This window comes from Rhinolophus sinicus, linkage group LG01 (genome assembly GCF_036562045.2).
Source record: "Rhinolophus sinicus isolate RSC01 linkage group LG01, ASM3656204v1, whole genome shotgun sequence".
Taxonomy (NCBI): domain Eukaryota; kingdom Metazoa; phylum Chordata; class Mammalia; order Chiroptera; family Rhinolophidae; genus Rhinolophus; species Rhinolophus sinicus.
Genome location: NC_133751.1, coordinates 184,821,401 through 184,836,642, shown reverse-complemented (window position 1 = coordinate 184,836,642; position 15,242 = coordinate 184,821,401). Strand labels below are relative to the sequence as shown.

General features: G+C 41.1%; 2 long non-coding RNA genes across 6 annotated transcripts in view; one reads left to right on the top strand and one right to left on the bottom strand.

Moving 5' to 3' along the window:
• The window catches only part of LOC141567085 (uncharacterized), a 48,257-nt gene extending 33,063 nt beyond the window's left edge, over positions 1–15,194 (top strand). The window contains exons 2-3 of the long non-coding RNA XR_012489481.1: positions 12,258–12,347; positions 13,128–15,194. This is a non-coding gene — a long non-coding RNA (uncharacterized LOC141567085). The remainder of the gene's footprint in view (positions 1–12,257; positions 12,348–13,127) is intronic.
• The window catches only part of LOC141567084 (uncharacterized), a 57,927-nt gene that overhangs the window by 28,787 nt on the left and 13,898 nt on the right, over positions 1–15,242 (bottom strand). For 2 of the 5 annotated variants that reach the window (XR_012489480.1, XR_012489475.1), the window contains 2 exons: positions 12,317–12,407; positions 5,257–5,382 (listed from right to left, as the gene is read on the bottom strand). This is a non-coding gene — a long non-coding RNA (uncharacterized LOC141567084). Of the gene's footprint in view, positions 1–385; positions 1,379–5,256; positions 5,383–12,316; positions 12,408–15,242 lie in introns of those variants that run through there. The other 3 variants (XR_012489476.1, XR_012489478.1, XR_012489477.1) reach the window with 3 other exon arrangements.

Below are 15,242 nucleotides of genomic sequence, written 5' to 3'. Positions count from 1 at the left end.
TTGAAAATGACCAGAATTGCCCACAGGGATAGTGTCCCTGGTTACACACCTCAGGAATAATGAACCACACCTGCATTCCCATCTGCTGTCACATATCTTTCCTGTTTCTCTCTGAGCTTGTCACACCCTCATCAACCCAGGTCTGGACCATCACAGACTTTCCAGTTGGTCTCACCAGGCTTAAGTCTGTTCCACCACTAATCCATGAAATACTTTCCCAGAGGCTGTTGTGTAAAATGCAGGTGTGGCCATGTCCCTCCCAGCTTTAAAATGCCCACTGCCTTTAAGAGACTGTTCCCAGTTCTTTCTTTCTTTCTTTTTTATTGCAGTAAAAAACATATAACATGAAATTCACCATCTTAACCATTTTTAAGGGTACAGTACATTGGTCTTAACCATATGTACACTGTTGTGCAACAGCTCTCTAGAATTTTTTCGTCTTGCAGAACTGAGGCTCTATACCCATTAAACAACTCCCCATTTCCCCCTCCCCCTCAGTCCCTGGGAACCACCATTCTACTATCTGTTTCTATGAGTCTGACAACTTTAGATACTTCACATAAGTGGAATCACGCTGTGTATCTGCCCTCTTGTGACTGGCTTATTTCATTATTAGCATAACGTCCTCAAGATTCATCCATATTGTAGCATGTGACAGCATTTCTTTCCTTTTTAAGGCTGAATAATATTCCATTGTATGTATTTACCATATTTTGTTTAGCCGTTCATCCACGATGGACATCTGGGTTGCTCTCACCTCTCGGCTATAATGAATAATTCTGCAATGTGCATAGGTGTACCAATTCCTCTTTGAGATTCTGCTTTCAATTATTTTGGATAAATACCAAGAAATGGAATTGCTGGGTCATGTGGTAATTCTACTTTTAGTTTCTTGAGGAGTTGCCATACAGTTTTCCATAGTGGCTGCACTACTTTTTATTCCAATCCACAGTACACAAGCATTCCAATTTTTCCACATCTTCACCAGCACATATTATTATCATCATTATTATTTTATAATGGCCGTCGCCTGGTGATTAGTGAAACCCAGCTCCTTTTCATACTTGGTGGTCATTCGTATGTCTTCTTTGGAGAACTGTCTATTCAAGTCTCTTGCCCATTTCTTAATCAGGTGTTTTGTTTTTCTGTGGTTGAGTTGCTGTTCCTAATTCTTAAGCATGGTCTCTACCCTTCAGGATGTGGTGGTAAGCCGCATTTGGTCCTCTCCTTCTCTCACACGCTTCTATTGGCAAGTTCAGTTCCACGAGGTTCCCTAGTGGAGAAGCCGCGCTATTCTGTCTCCACATGCTGTTCCTGAAGGGGGGGGGCTCCCCTCCCCACACCAAACACATCTTGAGTGCTGGAGCAAAATCTACTTCTGTCAGAAAGAAAAATTACTTTGAAGGAATTGCCTTTGGAAACCTTGTCTCACCACGTCCTGTAGCCCACTACACCTTCCTAAGATAACTAAGTTCTCTCCCTCTGAACCATCGATGCACCCTGTGTGCAGGGTTGATCATGTGGTTTTGTGATTTTTTTTTGATTTTTTTTTACTCTCTGCCTCCCCCACCAGACTATAGGTTCCTTAAGGTCAGACCCAATATCTCCCTTAATATTCAAACTCCGATGCCAAGCACTGAGACCGCCACAAAATCTGTGTTGTTAAATATTTTCTGAAGGAAGGAAGGGGAGGAGGGAGGAAGTCTGGCGAGCAGGTGAGCAAGCAGGCACGAAGGGAAAACGTCCAAGCAGGCTTCTCCTCCCGCCCTGCTCCCAGTCCCTGTGCCGCCCAGTTCTTTCTGCACAGGACTAGAGAACCCTGAAGACCTGGCCTCATAGGCTGCTGAGCTCAGGTCCCACCTAAAACTCTCAACTTCCCAAAGCTGAAATGGCTTAGTCCTCACAAAGGTCACCGTCTACTTCCAGCTGCAGGATTCAAAATGGGAGTTTAGATCCAAAGACTGCAAACCGACAGACGATCCAGTACAATCAAGCAAATATACTGATCAAGTTTGGATTACTGAGAAAACGATCATGTACAAAGCATCCACTCCATGCCGGCCAACATGAGAAGGCCTTCAGATTTGTTATTACATGTCAACTTCTATTCAACCCGTTGAGAGAAGTGCTACGACCCCCACTTTTCAAATGAGGAAAATGAGACCCAGCCAAAATATTCACCAAGTTTTTTTTGATGCGAAAACCATGCTCTCAGTATTATATCATGACACCACAAGGTCAGGGCCTTTTTAGATTTATAATAGAGGAGGTCCATTGTTTTGGAAATTATTTATTAGGTATCAGCTATACGGTTCATAGACTTAGGGTCTTTTAGACCTAGGAGATACCTTAGAGAACATGTCATCTAATCCCCTTAATTTACAAGTGAAGAAGCTGACAACTTGATATGATTTATAAATCCTACAGTGAATAGAATGACATGATCATTCTCTGTAGAGATATTTTTTTTTGATTTTTATGTGTTTTCTTTTCTGAATATAAAAGCAATATAAGCTCAGTGTTGAAAAATTAAAAGTTAAATAAATTAGGAAATTAAAAATACTCCATAATTCATACTTCAATAATCCTAATACTTATTGATAAATATGGTTTTAGACTGAGTTCATTTGTACCTCATTTTAGGCCTTAGAAAACAGATGTATTTATTAGGTGAATGGTTATGTATTTCTCTCTCTCTCTCTATATATATATACATACATACATACATACATAGTTAGTTGATATATTCTTTATAAAATATGGTATTCTCACTGAATATTATGAATATTTTCTTATTTTATTAAAATTTTTGATAGATATTCTTAAATAGTGGGAGGGATTTTTACCATAATTATAAAAATAATACTTCTCACTGAGGAAAAAAAATTTTTTTAAACCATAATTCCTAAGTAAAAACTACCTATTATCCCATCACCCAGAGATAACCACCATTATTAACACTTTGGGTTTTTGGGGAAGGAGTGCCTTTTTGCTCGGTTTGTGTGTGTATATATAATCAAGACAAATGGAATAGATATTTTAAACCCTTGATATTTTTTGCCAAATTGCTTTTCAGAAAGTTTGTTCTTATTTAAATTAATAGCATCAGTGAATGAGAATGTTCATTTCACAATATCCTCACCAACTTCAAATACTATCTTTTAAAAATTTTGTTAATTTTATAGTGGGACAATGGTTATGCATGTGAACTTACAAAAATATTGATTGTTGTGAAAATTATTGCTTATAATTCTTATTATGTGAAGCAAATAAGATTAAGTATATAATATTAAGAGTTTAGTATAACTAAACTCTAGTTTATATCCTAACTATTTAGGCTATTTTAAACCAAGGTAACACTGGCTTAAAAACAGCTTTGCAAAACTGCATTATATTAAATGGAAACTAAAAAAATAAGAAAGTACCAGGTAAGGCAGGTCAAAGAGCCTCAACTAAGACGTCTATGGAAGAGATGAAGGTAGCATCTCTGTGTGATCTATTTATTTGTTTATTGTGTCTTTCCTACCTCGTTCCCCAAAGAAAAGACAACTAATACATTAATATATCAGCACAATGAGAACAGTCAGATCCCATCTGCTATCAGAATTTCTTAAATATTCTACCTGGGTCTATATTAAAGCCACTGCTGATTTGGAGGGATATTCAAGAAAGTCACAGTTCACAGAGCACTAGAGTTAGAAACCATCTTCAGAAAAAGTGTAATTTCTAGTCCAGTTACTACCTTTCTAAGCCTCCACGATGCTATTGCTTGTGCCCTCCCCATCTCCTTGCACCTGAATTGTTTTTAACAAATATTAATGTCTGTTACATTTCTGGTATGAATTCCACGCCATTGTTGACCCTAAGATCACAACTACACTGTCTGTCGAAGGAGAGGAATCCTGTTTGTGGAATGTGCAGTGTTTGGTGTCGGTATTCGGAGTTCACAGCCCTGGGAAGGTCGTCTGTCTTGCTAGAGGGGAGGTACTGTGGGTTTGTGGTGCCAGTGGGTCAGGCTACCCCTGGTATCTCTAGATCACTATGTGAGATACGCCTGGGAGACGGAGTGAGAGTAAAGTGGCAATGTTTGGATTGTATTTCGTAAATATCAAGACACATGGTAACAAATGCAAAATTTTGAAACCTGTTACAGCCTGTGAGCACACTACAAGGCTGTCATTACTGTTACCATCTGAAAAATGAAATCCCTTCATGCTGAATGTCTTTTCTATTATGTGCTTGTCTGTGGTTAATGCTGTCATTGTTCTGGGTCCTTTGTGAAGAATGCATGATCATCATGATAATGGAGGCTTGGAATTCAAACTCTTTCTCCTGACATTCAAGGCCTTACATAACAGTGACCTAAACAGCCTTTAAAGCTTAATCTCTCCCCTATGCCAAGCTTTGTTCCAGGAAAACTAGTTCCTCAACATTCCCTCCACACCTCCGTGCTTTGTTAGTGCCTTTACTCCTTCTGGAATGCTCCTCTTCCCAAAGCTACCTGGCAGTTCTCCCTGTCAATCGAGGGTCATCTCAAATACCACCTCCTCCATAACATTTCTCTCCTGTGAACTTCTTTCTGTACTCTGACAAAGGTTCTTTGAAGGTAGAAGCTATATCTTACACAATCTGAATGACAGACACCTCTAGCTTGTCCCCTTCCTTTCCAGGTGTAAAGGTGTCGCAGGGAAGTGCTGCCCTGCCAGGGACTACATGGCTAATATATCACACATCCTTGTATGCCCAGTAACTTCTTACTGATTGAATGTAAGTAGAAGTGATGGGTGTTGCTTCTGGTCTGGGCATGCCTTCTTCACTCTTTCACCTCCTGGGCAGCTTGAGGCAGACGATTCTGCCAAGCAGAAGAACACGGCAGGAACTCAAGATAGAAGAAGACTGAATTCCTGGATCACCAGGTAGAAGAGAGTTGCCTGCTGACTTAGAACAGCATGAAATGAACTTCCATTGGGTTACGCCACTGAAATCTGATGTTCTCTTTCTTAGAGTTAGAGCCATTTCCCTGACTAACACAGCTTGGTATCCTTCCATTGCTTGGCTCATTCCATTTCATATAGTGGGAGCTCAAAAAGTATTTGTTAAATTAAATGGAAAATTCAGAGACAAACACAACAAAATATAAATTAGGTTATACTGTTCAAATATAGTTTCAAATATGTGATGACATCAACATACTCTTCCAATCCCCTATTTTCTTAAAAAATGCCCCCCCCCCATTTGTTTTACATAAGTACGTACACTTTGAAATCAGTTGTCACTTTGTTCTTGGCAACGAGAAAAATCAGATGTCTTGAGAGCTGGTGGTCATTCTGGTTGAATGTGAGTGCTGAGCTTTCTTCCCGTTACGCAAGTCCAAAGGCATAACTGTGAACAAATAATGACAGGATGAAAGATATTTCCCTTTGATTGTCAGGTAATTGGGTCAAATTTTCATATAAGACATAAGTAGGGGATAGAGGTCCTTGGCCAATAGTACTTTCATTCACATTCCAATTAGACTTTCCTTGTAAAATGATGCTAGTATTATTTCTTAGGTTGAGTTAAGTCATACAAAAGGGAAATAGCTATTAACTCTGCCCAAAATGTTATTAAGACAAAAGAAGATTAGGTCATCAGCTCTCCAAATCAGACTTTAGTCTAATTCAGTATGATTGGATATTGCATTAGGAAACCAGAGTGTAAAGCTTGAAGAGTAAGAGGAAGGTGATAAGGTAACCTGAAATTCGGCATACGGCTTTTCTTGGAGTTACTCTTTAATATCCTCTCAATGTGTTTCTCTCACTGTGTGTCTTACCTTTTTCTCTTTTTCTTTTTTATTCCTTTACCCATTTTATTTCTCTTCCACCTCAGTAAGCAATCATCCCCATGGAGCCTACTCTTGTCTCTATTCACAGACATTTACTTATGATTTATCTTTATGCCTACATTGTTTGATTTACCTGGCTCGCTTACTGTACCATCAGATTGTTTCCCATAAAAACATTAATGAACATGGACACATTTGTTTGATCATTTTTTTCCCAAATATTTTTTGTTTTTTCCTAAACCAAAAAGCTGAACCCATACTTTCTAATAGCAAATGGACTATGATTTAGATCCACTTTTTGGGGGTCCATTAGTGGCTCATATAAATCAGTGTGTAAATTTTGCACTTCTTTTGTTAAATTTATCCAGAAGTACTTTACTCTTTTTGATGCTATTGTAAATAAAATAATTTCATTTTGGATTGTTCATTGCTAGTGTATAGAAATACAATTGGCTTTTGTATATTGACCTTGTATCCTGCAATTTTGTTGAACTTTTTTATTAGTTCTAATTAGTTCTAATTGTGTGTGTGTATGTGTGTGTCGGGGGGGAGGGGAGAGAAGGGGAGAGAGAGAGATTCTGTGGAATTTTCTACATATCAGATGATGTCATCTGCAAATTCAGAAGGTGTTACATTTTCCTTTTAAATTTGGATGCCTTTTCTTTTTCTTGCCCTGACTGGAAACTCTGGTACAATATAAAATAGAAGTGATGAAAGCAAACACCCTTATTCTGCTCTAAGTACAGTATTACCTGTGGGTTTTTCACAGATGCCCTTTATCAAGTGAAGAGGTTCCCTTCTATCCTAGTTTGTTGGGGTTTGTTATTGTTGCTGTTTTAATTATAGAAAGATGTCATATTTTGTCATATGCTTTTTCTGTGTGTATTGAGAGGCTCATGTTTTTGTCCTTTATTCTATTTATTTTTGGACATGAAACCAACCTTACAGTCTTGGGATAAATCCCACTTGGTCATAGTGCATAATGCTCATCCCTATAGCATGATATGGTCATAGAAGGTGAAGTTGGGAGACTTTGGTAGACCTGTCCCAAGTGTGTGGTACGTCTGGACTTTTCCTTCATATTCCTGGTATTCAGTATGGTCAAGGGTGACATCTTTATTTCTTTATGTGAATTCAATTACTGCCTAGCATCCTTTCATATAGCCTGAAGGACTCCATTTAGTATTTCTCATAGAGCAGGTCTGGTACTGATAAATTATCTCAGGTTTTATTTATACCGAGGGTACCAAAAACATGTATACACAATTTAAGAAAGAAAAAACTATTACAATTGTAATACCCAATATATACGTACAACAAAAGATGAATACAAGTCACGTTTGACTTCTGCAATGACAAGAGGTGCTCAAAGTGGTTACCATCAGCGTCCAGACACTTCTGATTACGGCAAACTACTGCTTGAGCAACGTTGACCAAAGTGTCCACTTGTATGCATTTTTTTGGCACCCTGGGTATTTGTTTATTTGAATGTCTTCTCCATTTTTGAAGGATATTTTGCTGGATGGATGAGTCCGTCTTTTTTGTTTCAGCACTTTGAATATGTCATCCCACTGACTACTGGCCTACATAGTTTCTGATGAGAAGTCAGCTGTTAATTTCACCAGTGATCATTTGTACATGATGTGTCATTTTTCTCTTGCTGTTTTCAAGATTCTCTTCTCATCTTTGGCTTTAGACAGTTTGACTATGGTGTATTTCAGTGTGGGTCACTTTTGAGTTGATCTCACTTGGAGTTTGTTGAGTTTTTAGGTGTGTGGATTAATCTTGTCCATCAAATTTGGGAAACATTTTTTGGCCATTATTTCTTCCAATATTCTCTCTGCCTTTTCTCTCTCTTCTCTCCTTGTGGGACTCCCATTATGCATGTGTTGGTTAATTTTCATTTCCTTATTCAAATTTTTTAATGCAGGCATAAGTACTCCTATAGGTATACTCCTATAGGTGGAATGGCTAGGTTATGGCATTGACATTAAGAAGTTTGATAATATTGCTAATTGTCTTCTCAAAAGTTTATAACAAGGCACGATTATACCAACACTGTGTGAGTAAGCCCATTTCTCTTACGGATCTTTCACCGATTACATTGCAGATCCTTTTTAAATATTGGATGAGGCATTTCTTTTCAGTTGGGCTGTAGTTCCTTAGATGTGTCTTCCTGCCTCTCAGAATCTTCTGTCAATGCTGTTGTTACCTACTCCTCTAGTTCTGCCCAGAATTATCCTCAGAAAACATTCATGAAGTAGAAAGAAACGGTGGTCATTATTTCTCAATGCTTTTTTGTTGTTGTTCTGTTCTGTTTTGTTGCTCACTAAAGCAAAGTATTTTCCTTTTAAATGACCTCTGTCTCACATGGTAGACTGAGCTGTGACCCTTCTCTGATCACTCGAGGCCATGAGATTTTGGCTTACATTTTATACACTATTTTGCTAACTGCCCTTTTTTCACTCATGTGAATATTTTCCAGTGTCTTCCACAATACAATTTGTAATGACTGTGTAGTAATTCATAGCTACAAAAAGAAACTGCTGGTCATTTTGTTAGTTTCTGATTTTCCCCCATTATAAATAACACTGCAATAATTATTCATAACCTGCAGGAGGACAGCCCTACTGATTTTATTCTGTGCTGTGTTGCAGCATCCAGCAGAGTCTGCTTCATAAAAGACATCAATAAATGTGTGTAGAATGAATAAGTGGTTGACTAACAAGCTTTATGTTTTTAAACTATTATTTACAAATTTGATTATTTCCTTTAAAAAATATCCAGAGGAGAAAGGGATGGATTGGTAGATCTGTAGATTTTTTAAACACTTGGTCAGTATTTTCAAACTGCATGCAGAAAGATTCAGCCAGTTGACATACGCATTCACTGGGGGTATATGGGAAAGCCTGTTTCTCTAACCTTGCCAACTCCTCATTTGTTCAAATCTATGTAATTGACGGTTGAAGAATAACAGTTTTAATGTACATTTAACATAGGACAAGTGATGAGGAACTTTTTATGTCATTTGCCATTTGTTTCTTTGACCAGCAGAGCTCCTCACTTTGGGGAGGAGGGCTAATCTCTCTGGGTCCTGGGGGCCACAGCCCGAGGCTGCTCGGGGAATGAGAGGGCAGGTTGTCCTGACTGTCACAATCCATCTGCTTCTCAGGCAGCCTCACAGGGTGTCATCCTCATTGGTAAGAAGAAAAGCAGGGAGTGGTACCAGTATACCTTGCTTCTGGCTAGGTCTCCTCTCGCAATAGCATGACCCAGGCAATTCAGGTTTATCTTTTGGATCTTAGGAGTTTAGGGGCAGGCTCTCACTGCCACCACCTCCACTGATGTTTATCTTCCTCTAGGCAGACCATCTCCAAGCTTTTTTGGTTTTGCACCCATTTTGGCAAACAATTTTCAAAAATGTTTTCCCAATATATGTCTATGAACTAATAAGGTCTATCTACTAAAATACTAATACATTAAATGCATATAAACCTATCACATGAAACTCGAAATTTTTAAAGGGTAGATTAAAAAGATGTACAGAACTGGCAGTTGCAACATTCCTTCTTGCTCAGTGATGTTTCCTTTCGGGCTCCCCCACTTGGAGCCCAGTGCTCTTGGGTATTTGCGGAAAAGTGGGTTGTTGCCTGCCTGAGCAGGTAAGTTGTTTACACAATTCTAAGGGAGCTAGACTTTTTCCACCACTGACCAGCTGGCTGTATAAACCAGCACTTTCCAGGGGACGCCACCAATGGACACTTTAAACTGCTGTTCAGTAAACTGCACCCAGTGCCCTCTGATGCAAATTTTATACACAGGCCAAGCCCAGAGAAATGAGAGTACTGGCTACTGGCAGTCTTCCCCACACAGCCTCCCAAACAGCGGCTGATCTGCTTATTCAAAGACAGACTGGACATTGGAGCAAAGGGAAGTATAGAGGAGATGAGTCAGGACCTCCCCTTTGCGGTTACACTGTGTAAACATGTAAGGTGTCTGTACAGAGAACTGCACATGTGAGATAATGTAAAAATGTAACTGAAATAGTAAAAGAAACAATATGCAAATAAAAGTTATGAGGGACTTGCTTTACAGTGAAATTTAACACCAATGTTTTTGTGGAAATACCTTTCCCTAAGAAAAGAAGAAAAATCTTTCACTAGATTTTAGTGGAAAACTTTGGGGGGAAAACGGGAAGGTGAGGCCCAGGGCCCACGGGTGTCCCCTGAAGGAGCACGCAGGATTTACACGGACAAGGGGCTTTGGAGACAGACACCTGGATTTGAACTAGTTTTGGACCCCAAGCTTGCCGTTTTCCGCAGTGTGACCTTTGGCATTGAGAGTTTCGGTCTATTAAAAGGGGATAATAATCCCTGTACTTTACAACACTATGAAAATTAAACCAGAGAACGCCCACTAGCCATTTTCCATGTGGTAGTTGCTCAATAAATGTTTGTTCATTCCTTCCTCACTTGTTTTAGGCCATGGTAATTTCTTTCATGACTGCTTATGCCCTAACTTCAAAGTTTGGCTCTTTTTTATTTCAGCATTAATGATGTAGAACATTTCTCCTGGAGTTACTTTAACTATCTAAAAAATGTCTTAAATTTGAAACTTCTACTGAAAAAGTCTATGTTCTATTTGGTCATTTCTAAGTCTACAATGCCACCTAATGGGTTTACTTCTGATGAAAGTTAGTGGCTATAGCCTCGGATACTTCTATAATGAGAGTGGTATCAGAATTATTTTTGGCATCCAAACCCTCTGAAAAAACCTGTTTTAGGAGAAAGCTTCTCCATTCAGCCCTTTCTGTTCAGCTTTTCTTTGCTCCTTACTCGATTCTGTAAATACAGACTTATATTTATCCCCTTTTTGATTCTCCATATGTCCCTTCTAAAAACATTTCTTCTTAAGGAATTTTTAATCGTTGATCTCTTGGAGTACTATTGAGTGATATGTTCCTGTGCAGATGTGAGTTAGGTTTGTCTGCTGGTGGCATTACCACTAAACCAGGAGTCAAGAGACCCCCTCAGAAAAAGTTCTACTGCACATAGCTCTCCTGCTTTTACGGAAAACTTGCTGCTGATGACCAGAGAGGGTGAAACATGGTGTCTGTGAAGGTCCATTTCGTCTTCCCCTTCCCCATCTTCTCTGCTGTGTGGAGTGGGTAGGACAGTCCAAGGATGGGAAAGGTCAGGTCACAACACCACAAGCTAGAGGTAACCAACAGATTTATTGGCAGGGAGATGCGAGGATGCTTAGTCGCCAGGGGTAGGGCGGGCTGCAGCGTCCCAGCCCAGCAGAGGGCACTGACTCCTGCAGTTCTTCCATGGAGCTGACACCGGCCGCAGGCTGCTCCCGCTCTCACAGAAGTGTGGATGGAAAAGGGGCCCACATACTACACGCGACAAGCTCAGGGGAGGCCTGCATGGCGGGCCTTACAAACTCAGAGACCGAAAGTAACAACATAGTATGGTCTGAACATACAAATTCCTAACTAAAAATTATTCTTGGTGGTAGTCACGTCCTAGGCCTGTAGCTCCATTGACAAAGGTCAGTCTTTAACTTAAGTGAGCCTGTCTAGCCTCTTTTTACATCTAAGATAACATACCTTTGAAATGTCAGAGTCGTCTGCTTTTCCAGACCCTTCAGGCACAACCTCCGGCACCAGAGCAGGAGACCACAGAACCCTTCATGTTATCTAGTTCCCCCACATACCATCTGTGTGTGCTGTCAATATGAATTATTATCTGTCCTGTACCCACCAGTGTAACAGAAGTCTGTGTCACTTCGTTTTATTTTTTATCCAATCCCCGAGATTGCCCCACTTTGCTATCCCCGCCCTCTTATTCTACCACCAATGGATTTCATTGGACCCTCCTTACGTCTCCTTCTTTTATCCTAATGTATAAAATAAACTGCTAAACTGCCATTCTCTGGAGCATTTTCCTCAATCCATTGAAATTTTGCTTCTGGAAATTGTCAGTTTGGCTCAAATAAATTCATAAAAATTCTCTACAGGTTTGGACATTTCTTACGTTGACACGTAAGAAACCACTCACACGTGGCCGAAAAGACAAGCCGGGAGAAAGGAGGGGTTTTGGAGCCAGTGAGACTGGCCCTGGAATCTCTCCCCTGGCCTTTCGGAATCACCCTGGGCCATGGTTTCCTCATCTCTAGAGGAGTTGACAGCACCTACTTTGCAGGGTCACAAATGTGCATGGCACCTGCTAGGCACTCAATGAACCATTATGATACCTCAGCCACTGGCCCTGGGACTCGGCTGGTCACCAGTCGTGCTCCAGTTCTCTCTTGTTTCCTGAATTTAGAGTCTATGTCACCAGCACATCTTGGATTCCCTTTCAGGTCTTTGTTTTCAGTCTTTTGCCTTTGTTCCTGACATATGGCTCAGGTCTGTCCTTTTTCCTTCCAGGAGCAGACCTGCGTTCTCTGCTGCTCCTCTATGCTAGGAGAATTACATGGGAGGCCTACCTTAATCCAGGGTCGCCTGGAACCCAGCTGGGTAAGTCAGCTTGGTTTTGCCTGAAGATACTCGTATGTCACACCCTCCAACCTCTTCTCTCTTAGTAACACAAAAAGGGGATAGTTTTCAGCTTTAGTCATTGTTTTATTCCTCAACTTGTTTAGAACCCAGAGTAGACAAAGAGAGATGCTATTTTGGGGGGGCTCTCTCAAAGACCCCAACAGTATTGTCAGTGAATGAAGCTGGCTAGGGGTAAACACGGTGGAGTGGAGACTGCGGCCAATGGAAGAGACAGTGTACTGTCCGAAGAGGCCAGAGCCGGCTCAGCGCTATCTTATGGCTGTCTTGTGGGCATTTGAACCCACTTTTGCCAGAGAGTTCAGAATTTTCAAAAAAAGCCAGAGATCTTGATTTTTCTCTGGCATCTCCCTCCTTTTAAAGGTCGACAACAAAACTGAAAAAACAAAACCGCGAGGGCCAAGTTGGTGTGGGACAAATGACATCTATAGGCCAAGGCTGCCCGGAGGTTGCCTGCCTGGACCCCCGTGCTGCTTCCACCCCTTCCCCCCCCGCCCCCCCACCCCCGCAGGTCTCACTTGTATGTAATTCCACTTCCATCATTCCATCTGGAAAATGTTCTTACATCCCATCAGGAAAACTTGCCCTCTACGTGCCCTGTGTCACCTGAGGAGGGGCACTGCTGGGGGTAAATGAGTGATTTTGGCATGGCAGGCTAGGATTGTTATTTGATAATGTACTGCTCTCTTTTTGATGATGACTTTTGGTCTAACTAACTTAAAGCGAAACCCACTCTTATAGCCACACACAAATGAACATGCCGAGGAGTCCTTTTCTTGGAATCGTCAGAAGATGTCAGCCATCAATAAGCTTCTTCTCCACCTGTGGATCTTCCTGAGCCCCAGGTTCACGAAACACATACAAAAAAAGTAAAGCGACGACTAATTCTTCAGCATCATTGACTCAAAGGTGCCTAACAAGTGAAATTTGAACTTAAAAACTCTTACAGTGAGGTGGGTAATTATTTGGTGTGACAGTTCTGAATCATAGCGTTCATTCATCCATTCACTCAATCAACAAAGATTTTATGCAGCAGTCCTCTGAAAACCACAGCTGTGATTGCAGAACCCAACACACACAAGCCTGCAACCTTCTGCCCAAGCTGCTGCTTCTACTGTGTTGCTGAAGGAGAACAGGCTCGGCTGCGGCTGCCACAAAGCTGAGCACCACAAGCACGACGGCGTTGGCAAAACAAAAAATCCACATGTTGCTATTTACGCCGTGCGCTCCCTCCGTGTAGTACTGGGCAGTCCTGCTGTCCTTTTCTCCAGGTAGTGAGGTCTTACGAAAACTTTGACATTGAGAAGCCAGAGAACTTAAGAAAGATGGTGGTGAATAGTTAAACCAGGACGCGATACATGGTTATCCTTCTGTGGCACCAACTTGAGCGTTGGCGTTAGGCTTCTTGAATATCCTTAAGACTAAAATAACTCAGTGGTTGTATACTAGTGTCCTCAAGGGCAGTGAGCCGCACCCCTGGGGTCACGAGGGTTCAAGGCTCACACAGAGGAGCTGGTAGTGATGAAGCAGAAATGCCTCACCTCCAGGGTGCAGGCTGTTACTTCAAAGGTTTCGGCCAGGGGCCTGATTTACTCTTCAAGCCACTTCCCCCTTGCTCAAGGCTGGTCTCTGGATGGTTTTTCTCTTCTGCCTGGGGGCTTTTGCATTTTCCATCCCTGGCTTAGATGCCTTCCTCTGCCTTCCCCACCCTACTTCTAATCTTCGGATCTTCTCCTTTCTAATCCTTCAAGGCCACCCTTTAGAGCCGCCCTGTGTGGTAGCAAAGATAGGCAGCCTACATTTGCACAGTGAACAAACTCCAAATCTCAAAGGTTTAACACAACAAAGGGTTATTTCTTGTTCAAGTCACAATCCAGTGACTCGAGATCCAGCTCCTCCAGTCTGTCCTCCTCAGAGGGCGGAGGGATTTAGGCAGAGGCATTACACTGGCACCCTACTGGCCAGAACCCAGGCCCAGGGCCCCAAGTTACCTGAAAGGAAGCTGGGAACCTGGTCTTTCTTTGTAGAGATTATTTCAATTAACCCTCTCAGCAAGCCTCCGAGGCAAATGCCAATAGCCTGCTCATTTTACAGATAGGACACTGAGGCTGAGAGAAGCTAAGTGACCCACTCCAGGCCATGAAGCCAAGCGAGGGAGCTGGGGTTGGAACAAGTGTGCAGCCTCCAGAGCCCTACCAGAATACGAACTCTCTACTGCCTACTTGCTTGCATGTTAAAGATAACAAAACAATTGATAACAGTCTATATTTGCAGCCAGTGTTAGAAACTCAGAGTTTTAAAAGTATCTTGATTACTTATTCCCTGAATAACAGTAGTTTAGCCAAAGAAGATAGATTTGCTAAGAAGGCTAAGGAATAGACAAACAGCTCTCAAAGTATGGTCTGCAGCTTCCGGGGAACTCTGAGCCCTTTTTATGGAATTCCTGATATCAAAACTATTTTCATAAGAATATCAAGGGGTCGTTTGCCTTTTTCACTCTCATTTCTGTACTAGGGAGTTTTCCAGAGGCTCCCTACCTATGATGGTGTTTCTCCTGTGATGTTAATGTGTAGTTTTTCCTGCTTTCTCTTTGCAGCTGATCTCCAATTTCAAAGCCTTGTGATCAGAGAACATGCTTGGTATGATTTCAATCTCCTTACATTTGCTGAGACTAGTTTTATGTCCCAATGTATATGGTCTATCCTTGAGAATGTTCCATGTACTCTAGAAAAGAATGTATAGTCTGATGTTCTAGGAGGAAGTGCTCTATAAATGTCAATTGTGATGTTAACACGTAATGGAGGAATTAACAAATAGCTTACTGTTCCCAGTTTTAATTTCTTAAAACTTAAAATT